Source organism: Musca autumnalis, unplaced genomic scaffold, assembly GCF_047663935.1.
Source record: "Musca autumnalis isolate F117 unplaced genomic scaffold, ASM4766393v1 scaffold_5, whole genome shotgun sequence".
In the NCBI taxonomy this organism is placed as follows: domain Eukaryota; kingdom Metazoa; phylum Arthropoda; class Insecta; order Diptera; family Muscidae; genus Musca; species Musca autumnalis.
Window position 1 is genome coordinate 184,025,670 of NW_027412088.1, and position 14,292 is coordinate 184,039,961.

Sequence of the window (14,292 nt, forward strand, 5' to 3'; positions counted from 1 at the left end):
TATCACAACGTGATCAATTTGATTGCCTGTTCTTTGATCTGGCGACAGCCAGTTGCCCTTATGAATATGGAGATGCTTAAATCTGGTACTGCTAACTACCATGTTTTTTGCAGCTGCAAAGTCTATCAGCCTCATACCATTGTCAGATGTTTCACTGTGGAGACTGAATTTCCCGACTGTTGGGCCAAAGATATTCTCCTTTCCAATTTTGGCATTAAAATCGCCTAGTATAATTTTAATGTCATGGGCAGGGCAACGGTCATAAGTTTCTTCTAAGTGCTCGTAAAATATATCTTTGGTCTGTTCGTCCTTGTCTTCAGTGGGAGCATGAGCACAAATAAAGCCTATGTTGAAGAATTTTGCTTTTAATCGAATTGCAGCGAGCCTTTCATTCACTGGGTTGAAGCTGGAGACCAGATGTTTTAACCTCCGATCAACCACAAATCCGCAACCAAACTCATGCTTTGTGTCAAGGCAGCTATAATACAGTGTGTCACTTTTAGGTGTTGTTGTGACGCCATTCCCCTTCCATCGTATTTCCTGTATGGCAGTAATGTCGGTCTTGTACTTTTCAAGTACATCTGCCAAGGCGTAAACTGCACCTTCTCTATAAATAGTGCGAACATTCAGAATTACTCTGAAAACTTGTTTAACTATTCAAACGTCACGTAAAGACTTCTACAATCATTCTGAAAACCTCTTAGGACTTCTTTAAATTTTCAGAAGCCTTCGGAAGATTTCTACTACTTCTCAGTCGCCTTTTAACAACATTTTTTCATATGCACATGCTCTTGAGGTGTTTTCAACTATTAGAAACCTTCACCAAAGCTTCTTCAACTATTCAAAAGCCCCAGATGGACTGGTCAAACTACTATGAAATCTTCACACACTTTCTCAACTATTCTGTGTACTCTGAGGACTTCATCAATTACATATAGAAGCCCTCTAAAAACTCCTTAAACTACGCACAGGACCTGTGTGAGGGCTTCTGCAACTTCTTTAACTCTTAGAAGCTTCTAAGACATCTCAGAAGCCCTCTTGGAACTTTTTTTGAATTTTTCTCAACTATTCAGAAGTCCTCTGAGGACTTCTTAACTACTCAGAACCCCCACTCAGGATTTCTTATCTTGTGATCGATTTTCGAGTTTGCCCATAGATTGTTGCCTTGGCGGTTTTACACTTTTGGCGATTTTACAGTTTCAAAAGAAAACTCGAAAATCGACGAATGGTCGATTATAATCGATTTTCTGCGGTTATGAAAAAGTCGAAAGTCGAGTTTTAAGACAACTGAAATAATCGCCAGACCGAGAATCACATCGAAAAATCGATTATTGCGTTCCATTACCTAGGGATAGGTAAGGTAAATTCGACAACTCTCTGAGAACTGCTTTAAACACTCAAAAATCTTCTGAGTCCTTCTCAAGCCTTCAAAAGTGATCTGAGGATTTTTTTAACTTTGTCAGAAATAATATGAAGTAATTTTTAAATTCCCAGAAGTCCTCTGTGGACTTCTTCCACTGTTTCCATTGTTCCATTGTTTCGACAATATCGAAGACTTCTCAGACCTACATAACTGTTCAGATTCACTCTCTGGAATTGTTTAACGATTCAGATGCCACAAAAAGACTTCTATAACTTATATTCCAAAAACCTATGAGGACCTCTTTGAATGTTCAGAAGATATCGGAAGACTTCTACAGCTTCTCAACGGCCTTTTTCTACCCTTATAAACTTTTGTCAAAGCTTCTTCAGAGAGAGAGAAGAATGAGAGAAGTCTCCCTTGTCCCGTATGGGATGTTGTGGAACAATGTTTATACACACACACACACAAAGCTTCTTCAACTATTCAAAAGCCCCAGATGGACTGCTTCACAGACTTTCTCATCTATTCTTTATACTCTGAGGACTTCATCAATTATATAGAAGCCCTCTAAGGACTTCTTAAACTACTCAGAGGACCTTTGTGAGGACTGTTTTTTAACTCTCAGAAGCTCCAAAGACATTTCAGAAGCCCTCTTGGAACTTTTTCAAATATTCAGAAGTCTTTTGAGGTCTTCTCAAATATTCAGAAGTTCTCTGAACACTTCTTTAACTACTCAGAACGCCAACTCAGGATTTCTTCAATTACTCAGAAGTTCGGCAACTCTCTGAAACTCTCTGAGAACTGCTTTAAACACTCAAAAATCTTCTGAGTCCTTCTCAAGTCTTCCAAAGTCATCTGAGGATTTTTGTAACTTTGTCAGAAATAATCTGAAGTAAATTTTAAATTCCTAGAAGTCCTCTGTGGACTTCTTCCACTACAATTAGACCTCTGAAGATTGTTTCGAAAATACCGAAGACTTCTCAGGCCTACATAACTATTCAGATTCACTCTGTGGAATTGTTTAACGAATCAGACGCCAAAAAAAACTTATGAGGATTTCTTTGAATGTTCAGAAGCCATCGGAAGACTTCTACAGCTTCTCAACGGCCTTTTTCTACCCTTATAAATCTTTGTCAAAGCTTCTTCAACTATTCAAAAGCCCCAGATGGATTGCTTCACAGACTTTCTCATCTATTCTTTATACTCTGAGGACTTCATCAATTATATAGAAGCCCTCTAAAGACTTCTTAAACTACTCAGAGGACCTTTGTGAGGGCTGTTTTTTAACTCTCAGAAGCTTCAAATACATTTCAGAAGCCCTCTTGGAACCTTTTCAAATATTCAGAAATCTTTTGAGGTCTTCTCAAATATTCAGAAGTTCTCTGAGGACTTCTTTAACTACTCAGAACTCCACCCCAGGATTTCTTCAACTACTCCGACAACTCGACAACTATCTGAAACCCTCTGTGAACTGCTCCAAATACACAGATATATATTGTTTTCAGAAGTTATCGGAAGTAATATCTAAATGCACAGAAGTCGTCTGTGGACTTCTTCCCCGACAGTAAGGCCACTGTGGATAACTCCAATCAAAAAAGCCCTCTGCAGGTTTCTTCAAGTATTCAGAAGCCTCCAATGGACATTTTTATTTCATCAGAAGCCAAATGGGGATCTTTCAAACATTCACGACCTTCTGAGATATGCCTACGATATGTGAATATCGTGGATAAAATTTCGATGTTAGATGGACATAGTGGTTAATACTGCCAAGTCATCAGGATAACGTGGATAACATATCTACGTCATCTGTATAACGTGGACAATTTATCGACGTTATCTGGATAATGTGGATAACTTATCTAAGTTATCTGGATAACGTGGATAATGTATTTACGTTCTGTACAACGTGGACAATTCATCTACATTCTGTATAACGTAGACAATTTATCGACGTTATCTGGATAATGTGGATAACTTATCTAAGTTATCTGGATAACGTGGATAATGTATTTACGTTCTGTGTGTATTTATTTACTGTAATGTATTTACGTTATGAAAGAGGACCGAAAAAAAGAAGACACGTGTATCGGCGTTTTGAAAGTTTACGTCGACAAGTAACCTAAATAGGCGTGGTAAGTTCCGCCCAATTCTACAGGTTTTGAAATATTCGACATCAGATTCCTTGGAATCCTTGCATTTTAGGTATAAAGTGTCTTTGGCAATATTGCTGACAATAATGCGAGGTATCTTTTTATGAAAATAATTAACCCTCATGCGAGTCACTAAAGTGGTCTTTTTGGTCCATTTTTTCAAAAACGTTTAAAAACTCCTTTAAAATGAGATCGTATCAGATCAAAATATTCTACAAAATTATTTGTCATAAAATTTTACTATAGGTCCCCGAATACACCAAAACTCTAAATCGTACCTAAACGCCAGGAATCTGCCAAAAGTAAAATCACGTTTTAGGGTTAATGTTGTACTTTATCTGAGTTTATTAAGTTTTGTCCCACACTACTTCATTCTAGATAGAAGACGTCAAAGACAAAAACATTCTCCATCAAATTTCAATATAAGTCGCCGAATAAATGAAATATGTATTTACAATATATATCAAAAAATATATACATCAAGTTTGCCAACAAAAAACCCATATATTTTTTGAATAAATTTGTTTTGTTCTTTTTTCGGGTTGATGCATGAAAGTAACATGAAATTTAGTTTTAGACGAAAGTTGTTAAAAGAAGAAATATTCTACACAAAATTTCACTATAAGTCCCAGAACAAACCATATATCTAAGTAAAACACTTTGTTAAGAAAATGACCTTACAAAATTAGATATTATAGGTAGAAATTATTTGTTAAACTTTTAGACTCTTAATTAAAATTTATTCCATACTGAGTCAAAATCTCTTAAAATACTTCACTTTTTGGGGATTGCGTAAAAAGAAGAAATATTTCAAATCAAATTTCATTATGAGTCTCTGAACAAATGAAATTTGTAGCTATAATATTTAACATCTCCCGAAGCTTTCGCTTTTTATATATGATTTAGGACCATATTCTACCGTTTTTATTCACATTTTCGTTACCTGCGGTCACAAAATATATTTTATTGATGTTTTTTTCATAATAAATTCTTTCAGAAGATTATGTGTGCTCGATCCAAACTGTTTTTGAAATATCTATGGTGAATATACATATACTAGCGGACCCGGCGAACTTCGTCTCGCTATTAAGGAATAAAATTTCATACAAAAACTCAATTTTCGATTTTTTCAATTTTCCGACTTTTCCAGAGAGATTTTCCAAAATTTTCTTCCGTAAAGACCTTCTCCTCGAAAATACGAATAACTGACAAAAAATTTTACAGAAATCGGCCTAGCCGTTCTCATTTTATGAATTACTATACATTTTTTACACCATTTTTATATATACAGATAGGGAAAATATTTACAACCCAGATCGGACTTTGTAAAATTACGTATTTTAGTACTATAAACTAAAATAAAGTCATCAGGATAAGTCGTGGGTTCCTGATATTGTATGTGAAAATTCGGGGATAGTCTACGGCTATTGTCCAGTGAATATATATCTGACATACGAGTCCTAACATCCATGATTTTGGCATGGTCCTAAATACTATAATGATGACAGCTACTCCTGCTCTGATAAAAATTTACTGAATTAACCCTAGAAACTGACATACATGTGTGTATAATGAACGATCATAACAAATTTAGTTAAGATATGACTAGTTACTTCGATTTCAAGGGTTAATTCAGTCAATTTTGTCAGAGTAGGATTAGCTACCATCATTAGAGTATTTAGGACCATGCCAAAACCATAGATGTTAGGACTCGTATGTCAGATATGATTGTAAAAACATTTTCTTTAGTCCCATTTTGATGGGACTTGCGGTTTCCAAGCAAAAATCGTAAAAACCCTTAAAAATGTAAGTTTGAATCGCGATTTAGTTAAAAAGCACTCCGGCGATTTTTTTTTTCATCTATGAACATTGTAATTTCAGAATCCGCAAAAACTTCCTAAGCATAAGCACCTTCCATTTAAATTCGTTTCAAGAGCACCGTGCAACCTTTTGTAAAGTGGCCTCCGTACATTGACCCAATTTTTGAAATATTTTTAAATAAATTATAAAATTTCAATAACAATGTGTATTCCCCCTCCCATAAATTTTGTTGTTTGAGTTAACAACAAAATAAAGTTTATAGAATTAATTTACAACAAAAACACAAAATTCTTAACAATTTCACCTCGCCCCTTTTTATTTTTACACAAATTTTGTAAATATTTATTCTAGTAGTGTTTAAATGAGGGGAAGGGGTGGAGAGAACCTTCAAAGATAGCAGCGAAATTTTGAACAAATCCGAACACTTATCATAAATTGTCAATAATAAAATCAATTTTAGAAAATTAACACGTGTGGGCTTTTTTTGTCACGAGTGTTGGTGGTGGTGCTGGTGATTGTGGAGTGGGAGACTGTTTAGATTTGGCCCACAAGTCCAAAGTACCAACTGTTGTAACAACAAAAAAAGCAAACTTTGTTGTTTTTTTGGGACATGTGTTCAGTCCGTGTATAGGCGAATGCTAAACAAAAAAAATTAAAAATAACAACACGTGTTACCGCTGCTGATATTTGCTCCGAAAAAACGTGTAATAGACAATGGGTAAATGGCGGCTAAACGTGTTTCGTTGCTCTCGCTGACGCTTTTGAACTCTGACGCAAAAATTAAAATAAAATGGATTAATGGCTTTGGAAGACTTTACGCCCCTATGTTGCAGGGTTTACTGTAGCTTAACTTTAGTCGTTTTCCTGTCAAAATGCCTACCTCTCTGGTTGGCAGTCCAACCAAAGCAAAAATAGGCGAACATTTCCTCTGTCCATTTCATGACACATTTAAAAAATACTTACATAGATCGATTGTGTTAAATGTCTCGTTGGACATGCGAATGAATGGATGTTATGCACACTCACACACATACACACACTCTCACAAGGGAAGTCATTGTTCTTTTCAAGTGTCAAAATAGGTGGGGAAATTGTTTTTCTTCTTGCCTTGGAATGCCTATTTTCATGGAACAAAGGTATATTCGCCACCATTGCCATGATTCACACAGATTGAATATTAAAAATGTATTTTTCTTTTCAGAATTGATTGGAATATTTTGTATTTCGAAATTAAATACTTAATAATTTTTTTATTTAAAGAATGGTAAAGACAAACAAATTATCCAGAGTACGTATATTAACAATCCACGTCATTTGGATAATGTAGATACAGAATCTACCTTATCCAGATAACCTAACCACAATATCTAGATAAAGTAGATACTTTTCTCGACTTATCCAAAAAACACAAATACATTATCCACGTTATCCAGAATGACGTAGGCATACTGTCAGCTGTATCAGATAAGGTAGATACATTATGTTACGTTATCCAGATAACCTAGATACATTATCCACGCCATGCAAATAATGTAGATACATTATCCGGGTCATTCAGATAATTTTCTCGTTATTTAGATTACGTAGATACATTGTAGATAAATTATCCACGTTACCCAGATAACTTGAAGACACTATTTCCACTATTAAGATATCTCAGAAACATTATTCAAATTATCTTCATAACGTTTATAACTTTTTAACCTTATCCAGCCAGGCTGAATAGGGTTTCAGAAAAGAAAATATGTATTCAGCCTAGTTATTAAAGTTTCCGATAGCTAAAACGTCTATTCAGCCTGGCTGAAAAGGGTTTCCGATAGCAAAAACATATATTCAGCCTGGCTGAATAGGGTTTCCGATAGCAAAAACATTTACTCAGCCTGGCTGAATAGGGTTTCCGATAGCAAAAACATCTATTCAGCCTGGCTGAATAGGGTTTCCGATAGCAAAAACGTCTATTCAGCCTGGCTGAATAGGGTTTCCGATAGCAAAAACATCTATTCAGCCTGGCTGAATAGAGTTTCCGACAGGAAAACTCGTATTCAGCCTGGCTGAATAGGGTTTTCGTTGGGAATATTTCTATTCGTTGGGAAAACTTCTATTCAGCCTGGCTGAACAGGGTTTATCGTTAGGAAAACATCTATTCAGCCTGGCTGGATAGGGTTTTTCGTTAGGAAAACATCTATTCAGCCTGGGAAAACTTCTATTCAGCCTGGCTGAACAGGGTTTTTCGTTAGGAAAACATCTATTCAGCCTGGCTGAATATGGTTTTTCGTTAGGAAAACATCTATTCAGCCTGGCTGAATAGGGTTTTTCGTTAGGAAAACATCTATTCAGCCTGGCTGAATAGGGTTTTTCGTTAGGAAAACATCTATTCAGCCTGGCTGAATAGGGTTTTTCGTTAGGAAAACATCTATTCAGCCTGGCTGAATAGGGTTTTTCGTTAGGAAAACATCTATTCAGCCTGGCTGAATAGGGTTTTTCGTTAGGAAAACATCTATTCAGCCTGGCTGAATAGGGTTTTTCGTTAGGAAAACATCTATTCAGCCTGGCTGAATAGGGGTTTTCGTTAGGAAAACATCTATTCAGCCTGGCTGAATAGGGTTTTTCGTTAGGAAAACATCTATTCAGCCTGGCTGAATAGGGTTTTTCGTTAGGAAAACATCTATTCAGCCTGGCTGAATAGGGTTTTTCGTTAGGAAAACATCTATTCAGCCTGGCTGAATAGGGTTTTTCGTTAGGAAAACATCTATTCAGCCTGGCTGAATAGGGTTTTTCGTTAGGAAAACATCTATTCAGCCTGGCTGAATAGGGTTTTTCGTTAGGAAAACATCTATTCAGCCTGGCTGAATAGGGTTTTTCGTTAGGAAAACATCTATTCAGCCTGGCTGAATAGGGTTTTTCGTTAGGAAAACATCTATTCAGCCTGGCTGAATAGGGTTTTTCGTTAGGAAAACATCTATTCAGCCTGGCTGAATAGGGTTTTTCGTTAGGAAAACATCTATTCAGCCTGGCTGAATAGGGTTTTTCGTTAGGAAAACATCTATTCAGCCTGGCTGAATAGGGTTTTTTGTTAGGAAAACATCTATTCAGCCTGGCTGAATAGGGTTTTTCGTTAGGAAAACATCTATTCAGCCTGGCTGAATAGGGTTTTTCGTTAGGAAAACATCTATTCAGCCTGGCTGAATAGGGTTTACGTTGGGAATATTTCTATTCGTTGGGAAAACTTCTATTCGTTAGGAAAACATCTATTCAGCCTGGCTGAATAGGGTTTTTCGTTAGCAAAAACATCTATTCAGCCTGGCTGAATAGGGTTTTTCGTTAGCAAAAACATCTATTCAGCCTGGCTGAATAGGGTTTTTCGTTAGCAAAAACATCTATTCAGCCTGGCTGAATAGGGTTTTTCGTTAGCAAAAACATCTATTCAGCCTGGCTGAATAGGGTTTTTCGTTAGCAAAAACATCTATTCAGCCTGGCTGAATAGGGTTTTTCGTTAGGAAAACATCTATTCAGCCTGGCTGAATAGGGTTTTTCGTTAGGAAAACATCTATTCAGCCTGGCTGAATAGGGTTTTTCGTTAGGAAAACATCTATTCAGCCTGGCTGAATAGGGTTTTTCGTTAGGAAAACATCTATTCAGCCTGGCTGAATAGGGTTTTTCGTTAGGAAAACATCTATTCAGCCTGGCTGAATAGGGTTTTTCGTTAGGAAAACATCTATTCAGCCTGGCTGAATAGGGTTTTTCGTTAGGAAAACATCTATTCAGCCTGGCTGAATAGGGTTTTTCGTTAGGAAAACATCTATTCAGCCTGGCTGAATAGGGTTTTTCGTTAGGAAAACATCTATTCAGCCTGGCTGAATAGGGTTTTTCGTTAGGAAAACATCTATTCAGCCTGGCTGAATAGGGTTTTTCGTTAGGAAAACATCTATTCAGCCTGGCTGAATAGGGTTTTTCGTTAGGAAAACATCTATTCAGCCTGGCTGAATAGGGTTTTTCGTTAGGAAAACATCTATTCAGCCTGGCTGAATAGGGTTTTTCGTTAGGAAAACATCTATTCAGCCTGGCTGAATAGGGTTTTTCGTTAGGAAAACATCTATTCAGCCTGGCTGAATAGGGTTTTTCGTTAGGAAAACATCTATTCAGCCTGGCTGAATAGGGTTTTTCGTTAGGAAAACATCTATTCAGCCTGGCTGAATAGGGTTTTTCGTTAGGAAAACATCTATTCAGCCTGGCTGAATAGGGATTTTCGTTAGGAGAACTCGTATTCAGCCTGGCTGAATAGGGTTTCCGTTAGGAGAACTCGTATTCAGCCTGGCTGAATAGGGTTTCCGTTACGAGAACTCGTATTCAGCCTGGCTGAATAGGGTTTCCGTTAGGAAAACTCGTATTCAGCCTGGCTGAATAGGGTTTACGATAGCAAAAACATCTATTCAGCCAGGCTGCATAGGGTTTCTGATAGCAAAAACATCTATTCAGCCTGGCTGAATAAGGTTTCCGATAGCAAAAACATCTATTCAGCCTGGCTGAATAGGGTTTCCTATAGCAAAACCATCTATTCAGCCTGGGTGAATAGGGGTTTCGTTGGGAAAACTTCTATTCAGCCTGGCTGAATATGGTTTTCTTTTTTTATTATTTTGTTATAATTTATTGTTACGGTCCACAACATTTTGTGCCTTAAGGTCAATAAACTTTCATAATTGTTTTATTACACTCTGAAATTACGAAATTTTCGTAAATTTTATTTTCACGCCCCACAAAAACCATGCCGTCTGTCATTATATCATTTGTTCGACTTTAATTTGAACAAATTGAAGTAAAATAACAACAACAACAAACAACCAAGAAACATAATGGCTGATAAGTCAAGGTTGCCGCTATGAATTCATAAAACAAAAAATTGATTACAATCCGCTGGTGTTCGTTCGTTGTAATGATGTTTTCTTTGTTACAGAATTTTTTGTGTAAACGAAATCATAAAAGGCAGCAGATATGCTGTTATACGTGACCCATGCCACCACGTCAAGGCCAACACAATTTAAGAACCCAAATTTTAATCGCAAAGTGGATGTCATCACCAAATGTAATTTCGTTGTGTTGGATCATTGTGTGGCTTGTTTTAGATCAAAGCGCTTGTCACATTAAAGCCGGAAATAATTTAAGTCGTATTTTCCACCTTGAAATTAATTTGCCATTTGTTGGTGTCGTTGTTTTTGTTTTCGCTCACTTCAAGAGATTGGCTTCGTTGTGGCTTATCTTCTAATACCATCAGCTATTATCAACATCACATTACTGTCGTTATCGCCTTTGTTTTATGTCTGTCTGCCTGATCATACGTCCGTCCGCCTGCCTGCCGCCTGCCTCAAATTAATCACATATGAAGGTGATAAGCGCAAAGTATCACACGAGACGTTCCATTTATTTTTTGTTTTTGTTAAGCTGATAAGTAAAGTTGAAGAGTTGATGACACCATAATGAGGGAGAGATGACCTCCGAGATAGAGGATAGGTAGATAATCTTCTAACTCGTATGATCATAAGTATGTATGTGTACCTGCAACGTTTTTTTCTCATGCTAATCACTACCAACTGCGGGTAATGTTTTGATTTGTTTGTTTTTATTTTCAAAAGTATTGTCTCTTCTCTTCAAAGTTTTTTCAATATGTTTTTGGCATTGAATTTAATTGAAAATTAAAATGGGTGAAATTGATACGAACTCGGACCTCAACATTTCTCAAATTGCGTACTGCACAAAACGCCTTCATTGTTTCCGTTAATGGTATACAAAAATTGGAAGAAGAAGGTCAATGGTGTTTTCCTTGGAGAAATAATTTATGGAATTTAAAAGAAAGTGAAAATATTCCAATTATATTATTAAATAAAAAATAAATAAGCGTCATATGAAATATTTGCTTACTGAATATTCAGCCAGGCTGAATAGATGTTTTTGCTATCGGAAACCCTATTCAGCCAGGCTGAATACGAGTTTTCCTAAAGGAAACCCTATTCAGCCAGGCTGAATAGAAGTTTTCCCAACGAAAACCCATATTCAGCCAGGCTGAATACGAGTTTTCCAAACGGAAACCCTATTCAGACAGGCTGAATACGAGATTTCCTAACGGAAACCCTATTCAGCCAGGCTGAATACGAGTTTTCCTAACGGAAACCCTATTCAGCCAGGCTGAATACGAGTTTTCCTAACGGAAACCCTATTCAGCCAGGCTGAATACGAGTTTTCCTAACGGAAACCCTATTCAGCCAGGCTGAATACGAGTTTTCCTAACGGAAACCCTATTCAGCCAGGCTGAATACGAGTTTTCCTAACGGAAACCCTATTCAGCCAGGCTGAATACGAGTTTTCCTAACGGAAACCCTATTCAGCCAGGCTGAATACGAGTTTTCCTAACGGAAACCCTATTCAGCCAGGCTGAATACGAGTTTTCCTAACGGAAACCCTATTCAGCCAGGCTGAATACGAGTTTTCCTAACGGAAACCCTATTCAGCCAGGCTGAATACTAGTTTTCCTAACGGAAACCCTATTCAGCCAGGCTGAATACGAGTTTTCCAAACGGAAACCTTATTCAGCCAGGCTGAATACGAGATTTCCTAACGGAAACCCTATTCAGCCAGGCTGAATACGAGATTTCCTAACGGAAACCCTATTCAGCCAGGCTGAATACGAGATTTCCTAACGGAAACCCCATTCAGCCAGGCTGAATACGAGATTTCCTAACGGAAACCCTATTCAGCCAGGCTGAATACGAGATTTCCTAACGGAAACCCTATTCAGCCAGGCTGAATACGAGTTTTCCTAACGGAAACCCTATTCAGACAGGCTGAATAGATGTTTTCCTATCGGAAACCCTATTCAGCCAGGCTGAATAGATGTTTTCCTATCGGAAACCCTATTCAGCCAGGCTGAATAGATGTTTTCCTATCGGAAACCCTATTCAGCCAGGCTGAATAGATGTTTTCCTATCGGAAACCCTATTCAGCCAGGCTGAATTGATGTTTTCCTATCGGAAACCCTATTCAGCCAGGCTGAATTGATGTTTTCCTATCGGAAACCCTATTCAGCCAGGCTGAATTGATGTTTTCCTATCGGAAACCCTATTCAGCCAGGCTGAATTGATGTTTTCCTATCGGAAACCCTATTCAGCCAGGCTGAATTGATGTTTTCCTATCGGAAACCCTATTCAGCCAGGCTGAATTGATGTTTTCCTATCGGAAACCCTATTCAGCCAGGCTGAATTGATGTTTTCCTATCGGAAACCCTATTCAGCCAGGCTGAATTGATGTTTTCCTATCGGAAACCCTATTCAGCCAGGCTGAATTGATGTTTTCCTATCGGAAACCCTATTCAGCCAGGCTGAATTGATGTTTTCCTATCGGAAACCCTATTCAGCCAGGCTGAATTGATGTTTTCCTATCGGAAACCCTATTCAGCCAGGCTGAATTGATGTTTTCCTATCGGAAACCCTATTCAGCCAGGCTGAATAGATGTTTTCCTATCGGAAACCCTATTCAGCCAGGCTGAATAGATGTTTTCCTATCGGAAACCCTATTCAGCCAGGCTGAATAGATGTTTTCCTATCGGAATCCCTATTCAGCCAGGCTGAATAGATGTTTTCCTATCGGAATCCCTATTCAGCCAGGCTGAATAGATGTTTTCCTATCGGAAACCCTATTCAGCCAGGCTGAATAGATGTTTTCCTATCGGAAACCCTATTCAGCCAGGCTGAATAGATGTTTTCCTATCGGAAACCCTATTCAGCCAGGCTGAATAGATGTTTTCCTATCGGAAACCCTATTCAGCCAGGCTGAATAGATGTTTTCCTATCGGAAACCCTATTCAGCCAGGCTGAATAGATGTTTTCCTATCGGAAACCCTATTCAGCCAGGCTGAATAGATGTTTTCCTATCGGAAACCCTATTCAGCCAGGCTGAATAGATGTTTTCCTATCGGAAACCCTATTCAGCCAGGCTGAATAGATGTTTTCCTATCGGAAACCCTATTCAGCCAGGCTGAATAGATGTTTTCCTATCGGAAACCCTATTCAGCCAGGCTGAATAGATGTTTTCCTATCGGAAACCCTATTCAGCCAGGCTGAATAGATGTTTTCCTATCGGAAACCCTATTCAGCCAGGCTGAATAGATGTTTTCCTATCGGAAACCCTATTCAGCCAGGCTGAATAGATGTTTTCCTATCGGAAACCCTATTCAGCCAGGCTGAATAGATGTTTTCCTATCGGAAACCCTATTCAGCCAGGCTGAATAGATGTTTTCCTATCGGAAACCCTATTCAGCCAGGCTGAATAGATGTTTTCCTATCGGAAACCCTATTCAGCCAGGCTGAATAGATGTTTTCCTATCGGAAACCCTATTCAGCCAGGCTGAATAGATGTTTTCCTATCGGAAACCCTATTCAGCCAGGCTGAATAGATGTTTTCCTATCGGAAACCCTATTCAGCCAGGCTGAATTCGTGTTTTCCCATAGAAAACCCTGTTTAGCAAGGCTGAATTCTATTTTTCTCATAGAAAACCCTATTCAGCCAGGCTGAATGCGTGTATTCCTATCAAAAACCCTATTCAGCTAGGTTGAATTCAAGTTTCGAGTTTTCGATACTATTAACATTAAGCCGGGCTGAATGTCACAATTTTAACATGTCCTGAATAATGAATATCTACAAATGGAATAAACAATCTACTCTTCGTTCATGACACGATGTGCAAATTGACATTTCCTGAAATGTCCTTATAGTCGTCGTAAAAGCTACGGTAATGTGGATACGTGCGAGCTGTTGATGATGACAGACGACGATGCTGAAGACAAGGCATTCAAGACACATCAAGGACATAATAAATAAACTACAAAATAAAATATTTAATAGAAAATAGAATAAGAAAACAAGTTGTACAAAAACAACAAGAAAAGTTTGGGTGGGTGTGTGGCGGAAGGA

The 14,292-nt window shown here is 37.9% G+C and overlaps 2 protein-coding genes across 2 annotated transcripts in view; both read left to right on the plus strand.

Annotated features, from left to right (window-relative positions):
• Window positions 1–14,292, plus strand: part of LOC141405330 (uncharacterized) — a 540,708-nt gene that overhangs the window by 343,035 nt on the left and 183,381 nt on the right. The gene's annotated exons all lie outside the window — the stretch shown is intronic.
• The window catches only part of Ip6k (Inositol hexakisphosphate kinase), a 126,540-nt gene that overhangs the window by 18,324 nt on the left and 93,924 nt on the right, over window positions 1–14,292 (plus strand). The gene's annotated exons all lie outside the window — the stretch shown is intronic.